At 35.1% G+C, this 23,979-nt stretch overlaps 1 protein-coding gene across 2 annotated transcripts in view; it reads left to right on the forward strand.

The window, feature by feature from the left end:
- The first annotated feature begins 18,705 nt into the window (after nt 1-18,705).
- Nucleotides 18,706-23,979, forward strand: part of LOC110466155 (protein FAM167A-like) — a 59,267-nt gene continuing 53,993 nt past the window's right edge. For both annotated transcript variants that reach the window (XM_021522503.1, XM_021522501.1), the window contains exon 1: nt 18,706-18,976. The gene's annotated coding sequence lies outside the window, so the exon portion shown is untranslated. The remainder of the gene's footprint in view (nt 18,977-23,979) is intronic.

The raw sequence follows: 23,979 nt of genomic DNA on the forward strand, positions 1-23,979 counted from the left end.
TATGTATAATCGATAATAAGGAGATAAAACGTTTATCTACGGGATGAATATGAAATTTTAAGACAGGTTTGTCGTCGGTACATGTACTAGAGGAACACGTAGCTAGTGTACTTAGTTTACTCTTTGTAGACCTCTGGAAATAGTTCACTTGAAAGTGGTAATTCACAGTACCGAGGGACTGATATTCTGGTTGATGGCGCACCCATCCACTAATTAACTGTATAACAACCATCCGTAAATCATTTGTGACCGTTATACATTAGTTCACATTTCTGTCATAATCCGTCAGTCTGACCGTTATCATAGACCTTGTTACGCTACAGTTTCCCACACAAGATTAGGACCATGGTGAAGTATAGAACATACGTACGAGGTAGGCGATTTGTAAGTGTAACCCTGATAACAGATACTACTGACAAACAGACGGGGGATTGGGTTAAAGAAATGATATTCATACTGTTGTGCAAATGAAATAAAATATCTATGATCGGTCCTGCATATCTGTTCTCTATCATGGCCACCTTACGAGTTGTAGACTTCAATTGTCTGACTAGAGTTATCGCCACTTCCTGTTAGAATCGGTATCATATAATGTCCACGCCCGCGTTTCGTAACAGAAAGCTTGCGTATGTGTACTTGATAACCTCGACATTTGGCCTTACTTTTGGCATAACACGATAAACTTCTCAAGAACATAGGGTCTGAGCCTGATGATTTTGACAGAGTCGGGATTTTATTGACTTAACTTATCAATCTAGATTAAGGCAAAAAATGATTTTAATATTACGTTATTAAATATTAACTAAACCATTTTTCGCAGATATCATACACACATCAATTATTATGGGTGGTGTGCTTGCCTTGCTTCCAAACCCACGCACCACTGCTAAATAATGTACTTGGAACTGTGAATTGGAATATCTTCCCCGCCGTGACCCTAGCATTGATAAATCATTGCTAAAACGAAATTGAAAATAACCTTTCAGAGCTTAAATGAAAAGAAATATTCTGAATAAAAAATCAAAATCAACAAAAGCGCTCTGATGGCCAACGGGACAAGACGAGGATTCAAACCCTGGACACGCGATCATTATACTCTAACCAACTGAGCTACCTGGTCAACAACAACAATATAAAAGGTATCATTAAATGTATATACACTGTACTATCTTCCCATTGAAATATCTACATGATGAGCATATTAACGTGAAAACATGGCGGCGAGAGTAGATCGCCTGTAAGACCGGCAGAGATGAAATGGCATGTATACCTCCGAGAAGACACGTACTCAGTTTGCTTTGTGCTTAAAATTAAAGTGCAGAACCAAGGGCTGTAAGTAGTATGAAAGTTTGGACTTTTGGAATGTGTTTATGGGCCGAAAACGGAATATTAACAGGCGAAGGTCTGACGGTGCGGGCCACTCACCCGTGACCACTATTAGTGACACGCATACAGGTACAACCAGCACGCGCAGCCCAAGTGAATGTCAGACTGTATTAAGTGATGTTTTAGCAAGTGCACACAGAGAGTTATATTGTCACCACATAAACACTATGTCACAGCCTCAACCGCAAGTTCCATCGGAAATGTTTTACACTTCAGGGGTACAAGGAACATGTAATATTGCCTCGTCCCCACCCCCCTACCCGCCCCAGTCGTCACCTCGGCTTGACATGGTTATCCACGATATTTACAACAGACTCGCCAAACTGGACGTCTTGGATCAAATTAATATTAAACTGAATACAATGGACGAAAAATTGTGTAGCATGGATAAATCTATCGTTGATATCAAACGCGAGCTGACTATCCATTCGGAACGTATAGAGAATAGTGACTTTCACTACTCCTTGTTGGAGGAACGTCTCTCCAAAGTTGAGCAACAACGTGATGAGGCCCAGCAACAGACATACGAGGTCAAGGAAATGCTGCTCGAGGACCAGACACGATCCATGAAAATCAACTTGTTGTTTGGGGGCATTCCAGAGACGGAGACTGGCACGGAAACTCACCCTAAAGATACCGAAGCAGTACTTCATGATTTCATAAAGAATGAGCTTGGAATAGAGGATGATATACCGTTCCAAGTGGTGCACCGACTCCGTCCACGACATGATGGCAGGCCACGCTCGATCGTGGCGGTATTTAGTAATAGGAAAGATAAGGACAGAGTATTATCAGCGGCTCCCACTAAATTACACTCCAAACCGATGTATCACGTCAATGAACAGTTCCCATATGAAATCAATGAAAGACGTAAAATACTCTATCCTGTCATGAAAGAGGCGAAAAGAAAGAACCAAGCGGTAAGAATGAGAGCTGATAAACTCTTCATTAACGGCCAGCGCTACTTCCCACCACCACCCGGACCGACATCACACCAACCACTGCCTAGCCATGGGGTTCGTGTTCAGCAGCAGAATCCGAACAACCCAGTCAGACCCAATCCCCCCGGAACCAATGCAGGTGGATACCGCTAGGGGTGCGCAACAAGAGGTCCCCCCTATGAACATTCTCGTGAGAAAAAAACCCTTAAGTTTTCTGTACTTAACGTCTGTGGACTTAAGTCCAAATTGATATTACTTGAATTTATAGAAACCATTAAATCCAATGATATACTAGTTGTGCTCGAGAGTAAAACTGATAAATATGACGCACTGGAATTGCCCATTGGTTATACATATCATGCTAAACATCGAAAATCTTGTAAAAAGAAATCAGGCGGTATTGTTGTAATTTATAAAGAGAAAATGAAAAGTCATTTAAAATTTCATTGTACAGAAACTGAATATATCCAGTGGATGACAGTTTCAAAAAAACTACTGGATACAGATTCTGATGCATTATTTGGATGTGTATACTTGCCTCCAGAAAATTCAAAATACATTAATAATGATGCATTTAATGATATTGAAAATGAATTACTAGACTTGTCAAACGGACACAAATATGTTGCACTAATGGGTGATTTTAATGCGAGAACTAAAGTCCTACCAGACTATGTTATTCCTGATCAAACTTTTCTTGAATCACTGCATATTACTGTAAATGATGAATTATACGCATACATGTATGACTTTGAAAAATTACCTGTATATCAAATTCCTTTGGATCGATATAGTGAAGATAAATGTAACCCGAATAACTTCGGGTATCAACTTCTAGATCTATGTAAAAGAACTAATTTATACATTGCTAATGGAAGAGTTGGAAAAGATCGTCATATTGGTAAAAAAACATGTAACGATGTCAGTTTAGTAGATTATTTGATTGTCTCATCAGAATTATTTAATATTATTGAAGATTTTGAAGTGAAAGAATTTGATCCACTGCTCTCTGATGTACATTGTCGCTTAGAATTTAATTGCACTTGTAATGATAGCTACTCCCCTAAATATCCCCCTAAAGTGACCATGGAATGCAACGATTTTGTAAAATGGAAGCCAAACAAAAGGCAAGAATTTTCAAACCATATTGAAGGAAATGAAACTGTTAGACTGGCAGTTTTACTGCAAACGATAAATGATATATCAAACCAATCTGAGATGGATGATGTTGTACATGAAATAAGAAATATTTTCTCTGATACTTGTAAATCCGTTTTTGGTGTTAAAAAGAATGTATACACGCCTTGTAATAATGACAAAAACACTAAACAATGGTTTTCACATGAATGTGCCAAGAAAAGACGCGAGTTTAATATCGCTAAGCATAACTATAAAATGATAAAAAATAATTTGAATAGGAAAAGGTTGAAAAGGAAAGGTAAAGAATATCGTATTACTATGAAAAAATGTTATATAAACTTCCAAGATAAAATGGAGGGAGAAATAAGAAAAACCTCAAAAAGTGATCCTAAAAAGTTTTGGGATATCTTGAACAAAATAGATTGTACGAGGAAAAATATCAAAGTAGATAAAAAAATAGATGAAATTTTCAATTATTTTAAAAATCTTAATACTGATAACAGTGATGTGGAAGAATTTCAGTTACCTACATTAGATGAAAATATGTATGACCATGTTTTAAATGGTCCAATAACTGAGACAGAGATAAGGAAATCTGTTAAACATCTTAGTAATAATAAAGCATGTGGAAACGATGAGATCCTGAATGAACATATAAAATATTCTTTAGAGCCTTTTATAAATATATATGTCAAATTATTTAATACAATATTAGATACTGGTATAATACCTAAGTCATGGACTGTGGGGCTAATTAAACCAATATACAAAAACAAGGGCGACATTAATGACCTTGACAACTATAGAGCAATAACTTTAGTATCGTGTTTGGGAAAACTTTTTACATCTATACTAAATGATAGATTGAATCAATTATCTGATCAAATAAATCTTATTCATGGAAGCCAAGCTGGCTTTAGGAAAGGTTATTCTACTACAGAAAATATATTTGTAATGCAAACACTAATATCAATGTATTTCTCCTATAATAAAAAGTTATATTGTTCATTCATTGACTTTAAAAAAGCCTTTGATACAGTGTGGAGGGTTGGACTTTGGGAAAAAATGCTGAGAAGCAATATCAATGGCAAAATACTAAATGTAATCTATAACTTATATACTGATACTAAGTCATGTGTAAAAAATGGAAACGAGCAGACTCAGTTCTTCACGAGCAATATCGGTTTAAAACAAGGGGAAAATTTATCGCCATTTTTATTTTCGATCTACTTGAATGATCTAGAGGAGTTCCTGTCTAATAATGAGGTGAAATGTCTCAAAGATATTGATAATCTTAGTCAAAATTGTATTGGAATGTACCTAAAATTGTTTATTTTGTTATATGCGGATGACACTGTTGTACTGGCAGAATCGCCCGAGGGTCTACAGAAAGCTTTAGATGTCTTCGGCGATTATTGTAAAATATGGAAATTACATGTTAATACAAATAAATCTAAAATAGTTGTCTTTTCAAAACGAAAATCGAAAATCAATAGTACATTTATGCTTTGCGGAGAGGAAATTGAAATTGTAGATTCTTATCCGTACCTTGGGTTATTGTTTAACTATACTGGAAACTTTGGTAAGGCGAAAAAGAAACTAGCTGAACAAGCCCAGAAAGCATTATTTGCTTTATATAGGAAAATCAGAAATATCAATTTACCAGTAGACCTACAGTTTGAACTTTTTGATACATTAATATTGCCTATACTGTTATACGCGTCAGAGATATGGGGATTCGAAAATATTACCCTCTTGGAAACGATACATTTGAAATTTATAAAAAAAGTTCTCAATTTAAGGAAATCTACGCCTAATTATATGGTATATGGAGAATCGGGACGTTTTCCTTTAGAAAATACTATTAAAAATAGAATGATTTTATTTTGGCACAAACTAATAACAGAAAATGGTAAAGTATCGAGTCAGTTATATAATATTATACATGCAATGCACGAAACGGGCGCATTTCACTCGAAGTGGCTAAATTTTATCAAAACTACACTAAATGATCTAGGGTTGACATATATCTGGACATCTCAAAAAGTGACTACTCTAGAACGACAAAAACTTAAACATATTATAACACAAACGCTTAATGACCAGTTTATTCAAAAGTGGTATGCCGATATCGAAAAAAGTAGTAGAGGACAAAATTATCTATTATTTAAATCTAATTTTGGTTTTGAAAATTACTTAACTCAATTAAACAAGAGGGATCGTGTTGTGTTTTGCAAATTTCGCTCGTCAAACTTTCCGCTGCCCCTGGAAACTGGCCGTTGGATGGGAATTCCTCGAGAGGAAAGAGAATGTACTTTTTGTAATAGAAATGAAACAGGAGATGAATTTCATTATTTGTTTAAATGTCAACAAGAATCCATACGCCAGATTAGGGAAAAATTTATTCCAAAATATTATTACACCAATCCAAATGTTGATAAAATGAAAGGAATGTTCACAATATGTAACAAACAATTAATCAAAAGGGTTAGTACATTTCTTGTAAAACTGCAAATAATTATAAAAAAATAACAATTGAAATAAATCAGTATGTCAAAAATACTATACTTTGCATTATGATTATGGCAGTGAAGATAATTTGCTGTGAAAATTGAGTATCCAATACATATATGACTAATGCTGATAAATCTGGTCATATATATTCTTCTGTGTCACATGCATGAACTAATGCGGAATCTGTTCATGTGTAATCTACTCTCACTCGTGTGAACTAATGCTGAATCTGTTCACATGTAATCTACATGTGTGAAATAATGCTAAATCTGTCCTTGTATAATACTACTGTTTCACATGTATGAAATGAGGATGTGTAATCTTACTGTTTCACATGTATGAAATAATTATGTGTAAACTTACTGTTTCACATGTAAGAAAATAATGTTGAATCTGTCAAGTATAACCTTACTGTTACTTTGTAACAATACATCTGATACATATGTACATCAAACAATATGAAATATTGCTGAATCTATCTATGAAATATTGCTGAATCTATCTAAGAAATATTGCTGAATCTATCTATGAAATATTGCTGAATCTGTCTATGAAATAATGCTGAATCTGTCTATGAAATAATGCTTAATCTGTCCATGTGTAATCTACTCTCTCTGTCATGTTTTATTTTGATTGATGTTATTTTGTTTGACCTCTTGTTACACACTTTGTGTGTCAGAGCGTAATAAAAAAAATCTTGAAATCTTGAATCTTATTACCTTTGATATTGACAAGCGCTACCATAGTTACATGTATGTCGACATTTGCCCGAGTAAAATAGTCACTTCCGTTTTGGCAGTGGTTCGTTTGAAGCTACATCGTGGCTGCTGTATCTCTCTACCGCAGTCTCAGGAGTCAAAATGTCGACAATATTGTCTACGGACCCACCTCAGCTATCATCTCTGAGTAGTCTAAACCTCTCGTTTTAGCTAAGGTGACGGATAAAACAGGTTATAATGTTTATAGATTCCGTGGAACTTGTGTTTTTATTTAATGTGTGACTATTTTCACAACTAAATTCCGCTACGTGTTTAAAGAATACTGATTGCTTACCTCAGCAGGGTATATACACAAGAAGATCTAGGATAAAATTCGGTGTTCAGTTCTGAGATCAACGTTTCGGAAGACGAAGAGACGTCAGCAAGTTCAAATGCTGTACAAGTGCAAGTCATATGTATATATATAAAATCGAAGAAACTCTAGTCTTTTATATTATATATAGATATATAGTTTTGAGTGTATTATATGAATTGCATTTCAATCAAAGAGGTCTAATATATGTGATAGTATCAACATTTGATAAAATATAATGGAGCTTTTACCTGCCAACCACTGACTAAAACGTCCCGTCAATCAATTAAGGTTAGATATATAATTGAAGATGCGTTCTGAAGCTCTGTAAAAAGTATCTAGTGTACTCACAAAACGGCGTGTCACTTTAACTGAGAGGCATGGTTTAATACCGGTGGTTTTGTTTCCAAACTAGCTACCATTTGAAAATTTGAAACAGTACTAGTGTGCTAGTTTCACTTCCTGTGTGTATGTATATATATGCAAGTTTAGATATTTTATCGCTTTCCTGATCGGAAGAATTAAAAATATATATGCTGATGCCTTATGATAAACATATTTATATGGAATTGGAGAAGGAACGGAAACACTTTGATTCCCGTTATTACCTATCATAGCGCCCTGTTTATACCTATACAAATATCAATGTTCAATTTCCCTCGCTATATAGTAATACGGCATTATGTAGGGTTTATTAATTTCACTTCAGTTGGTAGTTAGATCCTAAAAGTGTGTCAGGGATACCTGTGCATATTGTTATTACATACCGATTTTTTAAAATCTGTTATATTTACCGTAAATATTAAAATAAGATTATCAGTAGCTGTCGAAAATAAAACAATGTAGGAGGGGGGTTAGAACAAATATGATGAGTGTGGTTTATCTTGAAATCTTTAATTTATTTTAATGCGCGACCCGGTTGTGCTTTTGTCCAGGTTTCAACGTGACTTTATGTACAAGGTGAATTAATTATGTGACAGTGAAATATATGACGACCGGACAATATTTGGCTGGGGGGCAATGTTGTCGTGACCGAGTCGGGGTCAAGACTAATGTGTGTACACTTACGTGACGTCATTGCGTCTCTTTCGTATACATATACATGTATATAACTCGGTGTTAAGTTCTGAGATGAACGTTAACGTTAATGTATATATATATATATATATATATATATATACAGTCTCGATAGTGCAGCCTCTTTCGTTCCCAGTAAAACTTGGCAGCATACATATTCTGACACCAGTTACAGGAGACAATTTAATCGTCATGCAATTAGCTAAATGTACTCGTGACGCTGTTTAATGTATTCACGTGAGAACACAAGAACGCGATGACCTTTCATGGAGTATTTGACCTCAATGACCTTTGTATGTCGTGGCCATTCGACAACATTTCAATTAACTTCCTTATCAAAATGACCATCATTAACATACACCGTATAATTACCAACGTAATTCATTTGTAGTGGACGATCACGTGTAACAGCATAGCCCCCGACCGTGACCTTATAATTGTACAGAACTTCGATACTCAGATAAACTGTGTGTTTATTGATATTGAGAGAGACTAAACCTCGCTGTTGTAGATTTGTATCTTAGGTTTTATATACTAGAAAGTGTTTTCGCACACATAATTGTTTTATCCAACAACTTGCATCAAAAGAATTAAGTTGCACTAAGACTCCTAAGCTCATGTTTCTAAATAGTTGGCTATAACTTTGCTTTAGATAACGACAGATGAATATTTATGGTCAGTTATACGATGCAGTTGTGATGAGAAGTTCTTCTACAAAGCTGTATTTTAATTTGGTGTATTTTGAGCAACAAAAGTTTCTTTTTCTGGTTAAGTGTTCATTTCCATCTGAAAATATTCATTTCTCATCTTGATGCTATACGTTATCATTTCTAACAATTCGGCAGTAGAATAGTCACGAGTAAAGTTATTGTTGATCTCAAATTTTTAAAACTTAAATTTCGAACAACAATAAGCTATAAAATTCATCGCATGATGTAATTTATATGGAATATGAAAATGACTTCAATATTCATCATTGTTTATGTAACAATGGTAGCACTTTATTCTAACTTATAAAATACTTTATCTTTTTTTACATCACATTTGGGAAATAAAATAATAACAGATTCGCGTAAGTATTGTCCAGTAAAGTTACCAGATCAAAAGGCCTGGTTATGGGACGGAACCCTGTTGTATGCAGCTCGAGTCTGTTCACGAACAACGTTCAAGTCGACGTGTAAAGTACTCGTACGATACAGGATTGTACCACATATTTGAATACCAAAGGAGAATTTCTCGGCGTATGTACTCTATTAGATATTTAGGGAGAGTGAAGAGAACGGCTGATATGTGTTGTAATACTACCAGCCTAGTAAGACACTCACACGTAATCAAAGTTATCTGCTGATAGCGGAGGGCTCGACAGTGACTTTGTATTTGTACTATAACTTCCCCTTGTGTGTTCACGCCTGTACCAGAACAGACTTAATAACGTCTACGGTACTGTTTGGTGAAAAAGTCTGATCAAATATCAACATATCATTACCGGTCACTCGGGTAGAATCCCCAGTTCGTCATCACGTGAAGGTGATTCATCGTTTTGAGTTTAGAAATCTAACGCGTGTAATAGAACTGGTATCTTCTACTGTCGTTAAACTATTATAAAATAGCTGTACAGAGCTAATGTTACGGTTTTAATATATACGACACTCAATAAATCTTCCTGTATCTTGCTTCGTGTAGATTGTTGTCCGCCTGTTGTCCGTCTGTATAATATTGATAGACCTGCTCTTTTTTTTCAATCATCGAGCAATCACTGGGAATGTTTACTTCATATATTGTTAGGTTGGTGACAATGAATACATCTTTGTCATATTTTAGGATTTTCAGAAGATTTTTTTTTTTTTGATTTACATCGTATACAAATGAATCTGTTTGAAAATATCAAGACTTTTAGACCTTGGCGAACTTACGGTACCAGAACTCTATTCGACTCAACGAATGGTCAAAATGCAAACATTCAAAAAGCGATTTTTAGGAAATATCTGTAACTTAAAGATGTGTCTGTGTTTCAGTTTTATAAGATGAATAAAAGTGTGAGTCTAGTTTTCAATTTCAATATTGCGAGATGCTTTGTGTTAAGATGTCGGTAAGTTTACCAGACTTTTAGTATCTAGTACCTGTATACTTATAAGTACACAACATGTTTTGTTTACCTGTGTGACTCAGCTTACCTAATCCTTGTTGTTTTTGTGACAGTGGATTTGCCGTAAGCAGTAATACAATAAACATCTTTGTTTGAGTGCCGAATACTCCATAAAAGATTTAGAAAAAAACTCGCAACATATTTTACATCTATATCAACAAACGCTTGTCAACACAATGACTATAATTGGTGATGTGTCATAAAACAAAACACAAATATATAATATGTCTGTTTATAAACAAACGTACTCTTGTTGTTGTTAAGATTTGATTAAGAGGTTATGTATAATATAAAAAGGCTCAAAGGTCTTCTTATAGTCTCCCCCGAAATCCAAAGGAATTTAGAGTATGGAACTCGATACACATATTGCATTCTCGAAACTCCAGGTGTATCAATCATTTCATCATTTAGGAAGCCTACCAAGTCACTAAAACAAAAACGTGTTATAAGACAGCCATCTACTTTAATTTCCCTTATTAATAAAATAATCGTTAGTGCTACACGTGGTACAAATGTACATGGAACGCTTGCTATTCCGGAACACCTGGTTTTAGTTTGAAGCTTGATTTCGTACTTGTCACTGTGATATTTCTTTTCAATTTCGCTGAAAGACAAGTTTGTGAGAGTGAATAAAAACAAACGTTTTAATTACATTTTTACATGCTATAAATGCAGAGTAGTCATTAGATAAAAGACAATCTATAATAGTTTTCTTCCTATGCTTTCAGTACGCGAAACAGTGTTTGGATGGGAAAGGAACATAGTTAATGAGATATACTGTTTTGAATATAAAAAAACTAATACGTCAGAAATATATTCAAACGTAGACTGTCCTGCCCTGTTGATATTTTATTTGATATTACAAACAAATGTAACTTATTAAATGCTTATATCAATGGCCCCATTGTAGCATAATCTTATACAAATCATGGTATTTAAATTGATCGGTAGTTCTCGCCTTAAGGTTGGTATTCGGGTTATATTTATTGTGATGTATCGCAATTTGTTTCAGAAATGACAATAACATAGATTTAAATAAACATTTCTATCAATTAACCTGTAAGCTAATACACCTTAATTAATCATTTATGAGGAAACGCATATCATCGTTACATTGTTGTCTGGGCAAATAAACAAGCGCTTGGCACTCGATCAATAATATTAACAATTATCTTTTTATTATTATCAGAAATATCATACATACTTCTCGATCAACATCAAACTTGAACATAAAAGCATTGACATCAAGATAAAAATTTGAATGATCAATTATACGTACGAATTTAACTTGTTGAAAAGTACATGACGCTTAAGTAGACTCCTGGGCCGTATGAATGAAACCATTCTCGTGCTCAACCTCAGATTTAGTGCTCAAGCCCAATATCTTAAAAATTACATTCTTCAATGATTTGGAAGAAATATGGAGAGACTTTCAGCCGAAAATTGTTTACATTGTCTGCACTCGAGTTTTTGACTGTATTACAATAGTTAAGTGAGTTAACTTAAGAAATTTGGCTTCAGCACAGAATTCATGCTCCAGCATGTGATTGGTTTCACGAATACGGGTCCTTACCGAATAGTTATAACTGTAAATAATTACAGCAGGTAACGTACTGTGTACGATGTGCTTGTATCAACTTTCGTGACCTAATCAGCTCAAAATTAATTTACTGTCGTTATTATTAACGTAAAACCTCATAATGCCATGTGAACACTACCAATAAGACTTTCCTTTGTAAATTGCTGTTATTCATGTTCAATATCCAAGGCCTCCGCTCTCAATACACAAATTGTTGTACTGCAGAAAGATTTGTGTATCAAAAAGGAGAGTTCCGATTTCGAAGTTGAGTGATTTAAAACTTTATTTTATTTCACAATAACATTTCATAAACAAACATTTTATACAACAAGGATTCAGAAAAAAAGATTGAAACTTATGTAAATCTGTCTCCTTTAAAAATTTCACAAGAGGCCGATCAGATAGCTATAGGAGAAGGTAAGGAATACAGAAAGTGAGTAGAATGGGGGATATAGGAAAGAGCAGTTTATCAACAGGGTAAAGATATACAATTGTGTATATACAATATGCGAGATAGACTAATGTACTATGGTAAGGGATACATTTCTATTCACAGTAACATACGGGTATATTTATAGAATGTACATGATATGTACAATAAATAATACTGTACTGGTAATGAATGTAGTGATCAGTTATGACAACTATCGCGCTTAATGAAAATGAAAAAAAGTAATGTAGTGTTAGCAGTAACTCCTAAAGCTCGAAACGGTTTGTGTGCAATGTGAACGTTTGGACACTATCAAATATAGGTTCATTGTCCGCGAGTTGTAAAGACGTATCGCCAAAAGGTAGGATGTCTACAGATTCAACAGGATGAAGATATACAAGTAAAGGATGTCTACAGATTCAACAGGATGAAGATATACAAGTAAAGGATGTCTACAGATTCAACAGGATGAAGATATACAAGTAAAGGATGTCTACAGATTCAACAGGATGAAGATATACAAGTAAAGGATGTCTACAGATTCAACAGGATGAAGATATACAAGTAAAGGATGTCTACAGATTCAACAGGATGAAGATATACAAGTAAAGGATGTCTACAGATTCAACAGGATGAAGATATACAAGTAAAGGATGTCTACAGATTCAACAGGATGAAGATATACAAGTAAAGGATGTCTACAGATTCAACAGGATGAAGATATACAAGTAAAGGATGTCTACAGATTCAACAGGATGAAGATATACAAGTAAAGGATGTCTACAGATTCAACAGGATGAAGATATACAAGTAAAGGATGTCTACAGATTCAACAGGATGAAGATATACAAGTAAAGGATGTCTACAGATTCAACAGGATGAAGATATACAAGTAAAGGATGTCTACAGATTCAACAGGATGAAGATATACAAGTAAAGGATGTCTACAGATTCAACAGGATGAAGATATACAAGTAAAGGATGTCTACAGATTCAACAGGATGAAGATATACAAGTAAAGGATGTCTACAGATTCAACAGGATAAAGATATACAAGTAAAGGATGTCTACAGATTCAACAGGATGAAGATATACAAGTAAAGGATGTCTACAAGATAGGAGGAAATGCTCACTTGTTTCATCTTCGATACAACCACCATCAATAGAACCTGCAACTAGATTTTCATTGATTTCATTGAAGTTGATTAATATTACGAAACCTGTTCACATACATACAGAGGAACGACCAAAAAAGCTGTGAAACACTGCAAACGTAGAAGAGGGAAGATTTTTAACGACAGGTCCTTAAGATAATATATCAGATAAACCGAAAGCTTGATTGTATACCTAACCTGATAGGTATGAACACACACACACAGGTGCTTGCTTGGATGGATATTTGTTTTATTGATTTCGTCGTGTTTACCTTCTTTGACTATGTAATAATGTCACCACAGGTGACGTCATATTTTAAACAAACATAATCAGGCGACGTCATAGTTTAAACAAACATTAACAGGTGACGTCATAGTTTAAACAAACATAAAGAGGTGACGTCGTATTTTAAACAAAAATAATCAGGCGACGTCATAGTTTAAACAAATATAAACAGGTGACGTCATAGTTTAAACAAACATAAACAGGTGACATCATATTTTAAACAAACATAAACATGTGGCTTTATATTTTAAACAAACATAAACAGGTGAAGTCATAGTTTAAACAAACATAAACAGGTGACGTCATATTTTAAACAAACATAAACATGTGACTTCATATTTTAAACAAACATAAACATGTGACTTCATATTTTAAACAAACATAAACAGATCAAGTCAGATGAAGTCATTTTTTAAACAAACTTAAACAGGTGACGTCTTATTTTTCAAACAAACATCAACAGGTGACGTCATATTTTAAACAAACATAAACAGGTGACGTCAAATTTTAAACAAACATAAAACACCCGATTCTAACAGCAGGAGCCTGTGGACAGATACACTTCTATTATATACAAATATTTGTCATAAAGATATAAAAATATATTGATAAACGAATCAGCAAATTGTTTTAATAGCTTGTATAGTACTCAAGTTAGTTATTTTGATATGAAGAGATATGCTATTTGTGAATATGAGAATATGCTATTTCGGTTATGCTGTGTAATTTTGTATTCAATTATCTCATAAATCTGTTAGATAGACTGGCCATTTAATCTTTTATTTGACATGCTAAAAATGTTGTGATATAACTGAATGTATGACACTATAATAAACTAATAAATATATAATCAAGCCCAACAGACATCTTATGTGACTATTTCCAATGTTCCACCGACCTGTTCCCATTGCATCACCATATTTGTTTTCAAGAGTCCTACATGGATTTACCTCACGAGAATAAAGAGTCCTACATTGATTTACCTCACGAGAATAAAGAGTCCTACAGGGATTTACCTCACGAGAATAAAGAGTCCTACATGTACTTACCTTACAAGAAAAAAAAGTCCTACATGCTGACTCTTTATTTTTATATATTTTGTAGTTACCGAGAATAAGGATCCCTATACATGTTGGTGTACATACAGACCTCTGTTTTGGTGTACATCCAGACCTCTGATTTGGTGTAAATACAGACCTCTGTTTTGGTGTAAATACAGACCTCTGTTTTGGTGTACATCCAGACCTGTTTTGGTGTAAATACAGACCTCTGTTTTGGTGTACATCCAGACCTGTTTTGGTGTAAATACAGACCTCTGTTTTGGTGTACATCCAGACCTGTTTTGGTGTAAATACAGACCTCTGTTTTGGTGTACATCCAGACCTGTTTTGGTGTAAATACAGACCTCTGTTTTGGTGTACATCCAGACCTGTTTTGGTGTAAATACAGACCTCTGTTTTGGTGTACATCCAGACCTGTTTTGGTGTAAATACAGACCTCTGTTTTGGTGTACATCCAGACCTGTTTTGGTGTAAATACAGACCTGTGTTTTGGTGTACATCCAGACCTGTTTTGGTGTAAATACAGACCTCTGTTTTGGTGTACATCCAGACCTCTGATTTGGTGTAAATACAGACCTCTGTTTTGGTGTACATACAGACCTCTGTTTTGGTGTACATACAGACCTCTGTTTTGTCGTACATACAGACCTCTGTTTTGGTGTACATACAGACCCTTTTTTGGTGTAGATACAGACCTCTGTTTTGGTGTACATCCAGACCTGATTTGGTGTAAATACAGACCTCTGTTTTGGTGTACATACAGACCTCTGTTTTGGTGTACATACAGACCTCTGTTTTGTCGTACATACAGACCTCTGTTTTGGTGTACATACAGACCCTTTTTTGGTGTAGATACAGACCTCTGTTTTGGTGTACATCCAGACCTGTTTTGGTGTACATACAGACCTCTGTTTTGGTGTACATACAGACCCTGTTTTGGTGTAGATACAGACCTCTGTTTGGGTGTACATCCAGACCTGTTTTGGTGTACATACAGACCTCTGTTTTGGTGTACATACAGACCTCTGTTTTGGTGTAATACAGACCCCTGTTTTGGTGTAGATACAGACCTCTGCTTTGGTGTACATACAGACATCTGTGTTGGTGTGCATACAGACCTTTGTTTTGGTGTTCATACAGACCTCTGTTCTGTTGTACATACAGACCTCTGTTTTGGTGTACATACAGACCTCTGTGTTGGTGTACATACAGACCTTTGTTTTGGTGTACATACAGACCTTTGTTTTGGTGTACATACAGACCTCTGATTTGGTGTACATTAAGACCGGTGTTCAGAAGATCATACAGACCTTTGTTTTGGTGTACATACAGACCTTTGTTTTGGTGTCCATACAGACCTCTGTTCTGTTGTACATACAGACCTTTGTTTTGGTATTTATGTATTGTTATTGGACCTATCAGTAAAAGTTGATTAGTCATCTATGCCATACTTGACGTGTACAGGGCGAGGTGTATACTTGGATACAAACCCATTATACCTGTCTGTTACATGTTGCTGTATTGATACCATCCTATCTCACATTGATAATCTGTAATAGGGCATTCAAGGATCGTTTTAAAATCAAACGTGTTCCAGTAAGTGTCGGATAGCAATGCTCCAATACACCCGTGGTATGGTGGCCCGTATGTGCAGTACAATTACATATCTACATTTACGTACAATCCACTGTATACAACTAACAATAATAATTCGAGGTTCTTATATACCGCTTTATCACAACCTAGTTCCCAGGTCGTCTCAAAAGCATTCTACAATTCTCATTTACAGCTGAGTAGACTGGAACAAGCGGAATAAATTATCTTGCTCAAAGATACAACGCAGTGCCGTGCCGTGCCGTGACTCGAACCCGCAACCCTTTGGTCACGAGCCCGGCGTCCTACCACTATAGACTACCGTGCCTCCTATAAACAATACAAACGGAGGTAGGCTTTAAATCGACAACTATGAATGGAAATCTACACCAATGTATATATTCGAAACAAATTAGTTTTGTACTTGATGATTATAGTATTCTTTTACAATGTCGCTTTTCTCCAAGTGCTTTGGCTAGGAGTCGAACCCAGGACGGCAGCTAACTATCGCAGTGATCCATCTAGCAGCGTCATTAACACGTGACAAGGTGGATAACCGCTGGGGACACTCATGTTTGTGTGTGTGTGTGTGGTATTTTGGGGTGGGGGTGGGGGTTGATGCATATTTCTATTTCTGATAATAGATAAACATAATTCAAAGGGCTACGTACGTAAGTATGTGATGTTTTTCACATGGTTCATATTTTCAAGTTTCACTGGTCCTTTGATTGGCAGTTCATAAACCTTAATTCTTTATATCATAGTGATAATATTTTTTATGGACAAATCAAGTAAATCAACACGTTATCCTGAAACTAACTTTTACATTTATTCACGTTTCGCTAAAAGTGTAATATTGTATCCCGTCCATATAACAGCATATATGATTGGATAAGAGTGATCACCTGACGGGGAAATAAAACAGTGTCGATTTCACGCGCTCGAGTTACCGGGTCATTTTGCCCTTATCCGTAGCCTCTCTAGAAAATATCTATTTATTTTGTATAGAGACATGATTATTTCTTTTTCAAATGCCTTGTGATACACGATTAATCTAAGAGAAACAAAGAATCGTGTTTCCAAACAGCAAGGTTGATACATATATATCTACATACATTTGATGTAATTTACCAAACCTTGAATGTCCGACTCGGTTTATGAATCTTAAAAGGTTTAAGTTAGTTCTCTGTAATCAGTAGTTTACAGAAACATATCATGTTTGTAGCACGTTTAGTATAGATATAATAGACTAGTAAGACATGACCCTCTCACCTAAATTCTCCTTCGCCCAGACATTTGTCAGTCAGCATTCAGTAATATTCAGTTGGTATTGAATCAGGCCACCTGATGGAAATTCGTTTCTTGTTTCGTTTCTATTATTTTGTAGGAATCCACGATGTCTTTCGTTTTGTTTTGGTGTCTGCAAGCTTCCTGTTGCTGTGTTTTGTATTGCCTTTTTGTGTTGATATGGTGATATTATTTTATGTCTACCTTTAGTTTGGTTATTTATCTATTTATGTTGACCTTTTGAAACGTTTAAAGGAGGCACGGTAGTCCAGTGGTGGGACGCCCGGCTCGTGACAGAAGGGTTTCGGGTTCGAGCTACGGCACAGCACTGTGTTGTATCATTGAGCAAGATACTTTACTCCACTTGTTCCAGTCTACTCATCTGTAAATGAGTACGTGGTTGGGCAGTGCTAGAATTGTTGAATGCTAACTGTGAGCGCCGAAATGGCAGCAACGGCTTTATGCTCCCCAGGGAGTTGAGAAAGATATTGGCTGGTTGCAAATGCCCTATAACCAAGGATAATAATTTGTGAACCGCTTTGAGACGACCTACGAACTAGGTTGTGATAAAGCGGTATATAAGAACCTCAAATTATTATTATTAAAAAAAGTATTTAAAAATATAAGAAGTAAAACACAATAATTAAGTATTTTCTTGAACTTAAACATTCCAAATCAAATTGATGAATTACATTAGAGACACCAGACGTTTATATTAGATTCTCAATCAATATTGTCAAATGATCTCTCTTACAACAATTGCGATAATTGAAATATGTATTGTCAAATTTAAATCAAAATACAAATAATCCCTTATTTTAATACTTAAAGACACATATGTAGAAGTACCGTTCATATGATGTCTATATGCTGCTATTTTTTGTAAAGAGAGAGCTTATAGAAGCTATGCCTGTTGCACAATTCCTGGTGTACATTCTGAAATGAAAGGAAATTTAAGATGACATTCATAGCGTCCTTGTATGTAGCGAGGTGGAGCACCCCCGTCTCACCGTACATTTAACATGGATCGGGAGTTAAACTGTTGTGCGGTACCTTAGACTGTATACACGTCTAACAGAGCAGACGACAGTATTACTCTGATACACACGTCGCCTTTAATACACCTCCGCCAACAGTGTATTGAGTGTATACATACAGTAAACAGTGAGTGGAGTAACACACAGCTCAGGATTTTATCATTTTATTGCTGAAGTGTTGTCCGACGTGGGTACAAGAAACGATCCATCAAATTCAATTAATGGATTTTAATCAATTCAATATCGGATGCTAATCACACGAGGAACATATCAGGTAAGTTAATATATAAAATATGATATTCAATTCGATAATTCTTATGATTGATTGTTACTAATAGTTTATAATTAGGAAAATGTTATAATATCATTATGTACTATTTAATTTTTAGTTGATGCGTCCTTATACAGATGCCAGTTGAACATTAAAAGCGTAATATTCATCCAGCCCAGATTAAGAATTTATAATAGTGTGTTTCAATGAAAAGCGTTTAGTCGAAAACAACACGACTGTGAACATTATAGAACACTTATAAACTGTACAATTATCAATAAAAATAATATTAAGGACTAATATTTGATACTTATATCAAGGTAGATATTTTTTATAATGTGGTGTTTAACCTTTAATAGCGGGGGATATACTCTTGTTATTATACACACATTATAACGAAATCAATAATCTTTATAGTGAGGTATATACTTTATAACGAGGTAGATATTCTTTATAATGTGGCGTATACTCTTTACAGCGGGGTATATCACCCTTATATCACATTATACAGCAATTGTGACGAGGCGAATAACTTTTATAACGAGGTACATACTTTATAACATGGTATGTATCTTCAATAACGATGCATATAACATTTACAACTCGGTGGTATATCATTATAATGTGGTATATACCTTTATAACATGTTATACATCGTTATGACCAGGTTTATACTTTTAAAACGAGGCATGCATCCTTAAGACTAGTGTATGGATCCTATATAACCATAGGAATGCTGTATAAATCCCTTATAACTTGACAAATATCATTCATAACGGGTTATATACCTCTACCAATATATAACGATCCCGAATATGTGGCATATAACCGATACAGCTTGACAAATATCATTGTTACGGGTTACACACCTCCATAACAATATAAATATCCTCGGAAGGTCGCATATGACTAGTATAACCGGGCAATTACTTTTATAGCGTTAAAACATAATGATAACATGATGCAAACATTTGAAAAGCCTAAAAATATTCTGACCTTTGTTCCGAAAAATATGACCTAGATTTCTACGTTTTAAAATGATAGTGCATAAACAGATCACCTTATCTGAACATCGTTGTAATTTGGTGTCGAGGTATAGTTGTTAGGTGCTGCATACTTTACATAATCACGAACATAAATAAAGCCTTGGGAACTAGCGACATGTAAGGACATTCAGACGGACGCATATAATGCATATCTTGCATCGACGAGTTGTGCGTCAGAGATTTGTTTATATAAGATGATCCGGAGATATGCTCATTCACGACCTTGACATGAAGGACGTTTAGGCAGATACACTTACGCATCTCGTAAATAAAAAGAAAAGGAAGTGTCCTAACCATGTGGCATATTTACCATCTAGAGACAGACACAGCACTCCATAGCTATACATGTTCGGTATATACATTTCCTTACTAAACACATGCTGTGGACGTCGTTGTATGATACTGTAATATGCTAGCAATTACCAAAACCTTACAATTACAAAGTAATCACTAGAAATAGGAAGAAATTCTTTTAAAAATTGGTCAAGCTTTATGCAGAAGGTCAAACGTGTCAACCATGGCAGAATAAACCAAGCTACAATATTACGATAAACAACGACAATAAATTGCTACAAGGTTCCATCAGTAGAGTCAACCAGTTGGTGACGGAAAATGACTAGAAACACACTTAATGTTCACACTGATTGTAGATCCTTTCGTCAAATCGGTATCATTAAGCATAGGAATTTGGTTGTGTGTTCGTATAAAACAATGGCGTATTTAAACCGATTGTGGTATAGGAGCTTCTGTTTGCACATCTTTGTCCTAATTTGATGATGTTGAGATGTACTTGTTAGTTCAGATCTGATCATGTTTCAGGGTAAGTGTCTGTCCAATTTGTATGATGATTCGGGGTAAGTGTTTGTGCAGATTCGACAATATTTANGGGGGGGGTACGTGTTTGTTAAGATTCGCTAATGTTTAGAGGGTAAGTGGCCGTCCAAATTTAATAGTGATTATAGGGCTGTGTAGATATTTCCTGATAATGTTTGGGGATAAATGTTGGGTCCTGATAATGTTGTGGTTCGGATTTTTTCATAAGATTTTTGGGAGGTCGAGTGACGTCAACAGAAACTCATCAGTGAGTAACAGACTTTCTGTCGCTTTGAATTCACATTACATTCCAAATCGTGGCCAACACTTTTTATTCTTTTATCTGTTTCTATCATCTCACCTTAACACTATCATGCATTACTTCAATGTATGACGCCATAGAATGATCAGTATAACACCGAGTGAGTGACTGGGATCACACTCACTGTGTTTATTTGTATTTATCTGCGATATTAACTTAGATTAACTTAGATTATTCTAAACGCATATACATTTGCCCTTATATTCAGATCACAGTCCTTCAAATAATAATTATATACATGTAATATAGTGTATGTGACATCACTCGGGTGTTATTGTAAACATCCTGTCGCCAGTGTCCCAAAACTTATCAAGGCGATTTTTAAATGTTATAATATTCGGTGCTTGGACCACGTTCTCGGGTAAGGAGTTCCAGCTGCTGACTACACGCTGAGTAAACGAGTATTTACGAACGTCTAATCTACTTCTTGATTTGTCCATGCAGAATGAATGCGCTCGAGTTCTTTTGTCTTGTTTAATTAATAGAAGCCCGTTGATCCTGCTGTATCATATATGCCTGACAATATTTTAGATACTTCGATCATGTAAGCTGGCTCACTTCGTAACTCGTGTGGTCCAGGAAAATGTTACAGTGTTCTAAATGCTTTCGAGAAATATGATTTGTTAGATACTTAATAAATACTCATAAACTTTGATATATGCGAATATTCGCGGGTGTCTCGGTAAGACTTTAACAATGAGTATTACCACAGTATAATATAATTAACGTATTAGTACATTATTTTCTTATTTTAGTCACGATCATTGCGTTACTTACACATTCTGCACTTTCCTCTTATTCCATAGAGGGAAGCACACATAGTTTCTGTTGTGCTGTTACTTACAACTACGATCAAAGTCAAGAAAAATAAATTGAAAAAAAAGTACCAAAAAACATTCACGACTACTTATTGCCATGTAAACCACAGTATTGTAAACGATGTATACGACATAGTTAAAATATGACACCCGTAATCATCACCTTAGATAAAGGTTAAAGTGAACATGCATCATATTTTTGTATGTGACCAATATCAAGATTGCCATCATGATCCTTCACCATTTAGTATAAGGTAGAAATGTAATCGAAAGAGGCGTAACATAACATAGGACACTGCTCCTGTTACATCATTCTAAGGTCTTCTTAAATATCACACCCACTTAAGAAATTTAGTTCAACATTGGGTTTCTTTATTTATCAGGTTTTATCGAGCTTGATCAAGTCAATATGACGACGCATATGGACACAGACATCTTTTAATAATACGATCGATCCGGTAAAGATAGGCTGTATAGGAATGCTGGCGTTACTTACCACATCCACTAAAACCATTTATCCCCGTACAAAATGCACTTGTTTGAAGTTTTATGAGAAAAAGGAACACTATCTAATTTAAGGTTTACTAGTAGACAGACGAACCGATGGTGTCTAAATACAATGTAATATGATCACGAGAATCTCCCATTTAGTATAGTATTTAGTATTTAAAGAGCATCTCACATTCATTTCCATTTGACATCGAAGAAACTTTACTTTAGGAATTCTTGATTCCAGAATCCTTTTTCAACATGGGATACGGCTTAGATACAATTAAAACACAATCGAAGTTGTTAGTTTTACTGTTTATATTTACATACAATCCATATCGGTTGATACATTTCCATACATTTTGAAATTGATATAAACTTACATGCATTTCCGTAGCGCAATTCTACATAAATATATATGTATATATGCACAGTAATTACCATATGTCCACCAACAATGATTTGAAACGCCTAACAAAAGAGTGTTGTGTTTCAGGTCACATATGTATCCCCCTTTCGTGTATAGCTATGTATGACCTTGTACGAAGATGTGCAGACAGACCAAAAGTATGAAGAGTTTTGTCGAGGTCCTGCATACCCAGGCTAACGAACAGCAGACTATTGCACTCTTTAGAAATTTTATTTCCATAGGGACACATATTTCCACTGCTGTTTCAGATTACGAGTTTTCATTCGTTTTTGTTCGTTTATTGTTTCGCTCTCCTTATGGTTTCTTTTTATATAACGATTTTCTGTTTTGTATACCAGTCATTGTAATTACAACCGTATTATCAACTGCAGCTCCAGTTGGTTGGTGCGATCGATATTTTTTCCGCTAGTTTGGGCTATTACAGTACATCACGGACGCAGACTACATTTGTAACTATCGGGACGTGCTGAGGCAAGCTCTAATAATATATAATCGTTTTTGCATGCCCTGTAAACTGTTATATAATCCACTTCCTCATAACTTTTTCATGAACAGTCGCCACCTTAGACGGTCGGGAGACGCTTTCTCTGGGATTCAGTTGTGCCGGGCATTGTTAGCGTAACTAATTATTACAAACAACTTCTTCAAATTGCTTTTCCCAAAACTGCAAAATAGTATATTCTATTTCTTGTCTTTAAGTAGTTTAAATCCAAGAAACTTGTATGTTTTGTTTCCTTTTTTTCTAATATTTGATGATGAGTTGTAGGTTCGTGGGCTGTTTTATCGTGTTAGTAAGATAATGAAGATTAAAAGAACAATAACACGTGCAGCACTACATTAATACTATCACGGTGACCAAGATATGATACCGAGGTGGATAATCACACAAACAGGAATATACTGGTATATACAACATTATGTAATATGAGTAATAGGTTAATATCGACTTACACGGGGTGAAAAATGTGTCGCATAGACAGTACAAGGTCCGAACTCAAAAGTCAATGTGAAACAAAATACAAACATAAAACAAGAGCAAGTACTGACACTGAGGAGAACCAAACAAAGAGAGGTATAATACCCCCCCC

This window comes from Mizuhopecten yessoensis, unplaced genomic scaffold (genome assembly GCF_002113885.1).
Source record: "Mizuhopecten yessoensis strain PY_sf001 unplaced genomic scaffold, ASM211388v2 scaffold11121, whole genome shotgun sequence".
In the NCBI taxonomy this organism is placed as follows: domain Eukaryota; kingdom Metazoa; phylum Mollusca; class Bivalvia; order Pectinida; family Pectinidae; genus Mizuhopecten; species Mizuhopecten yessoensis.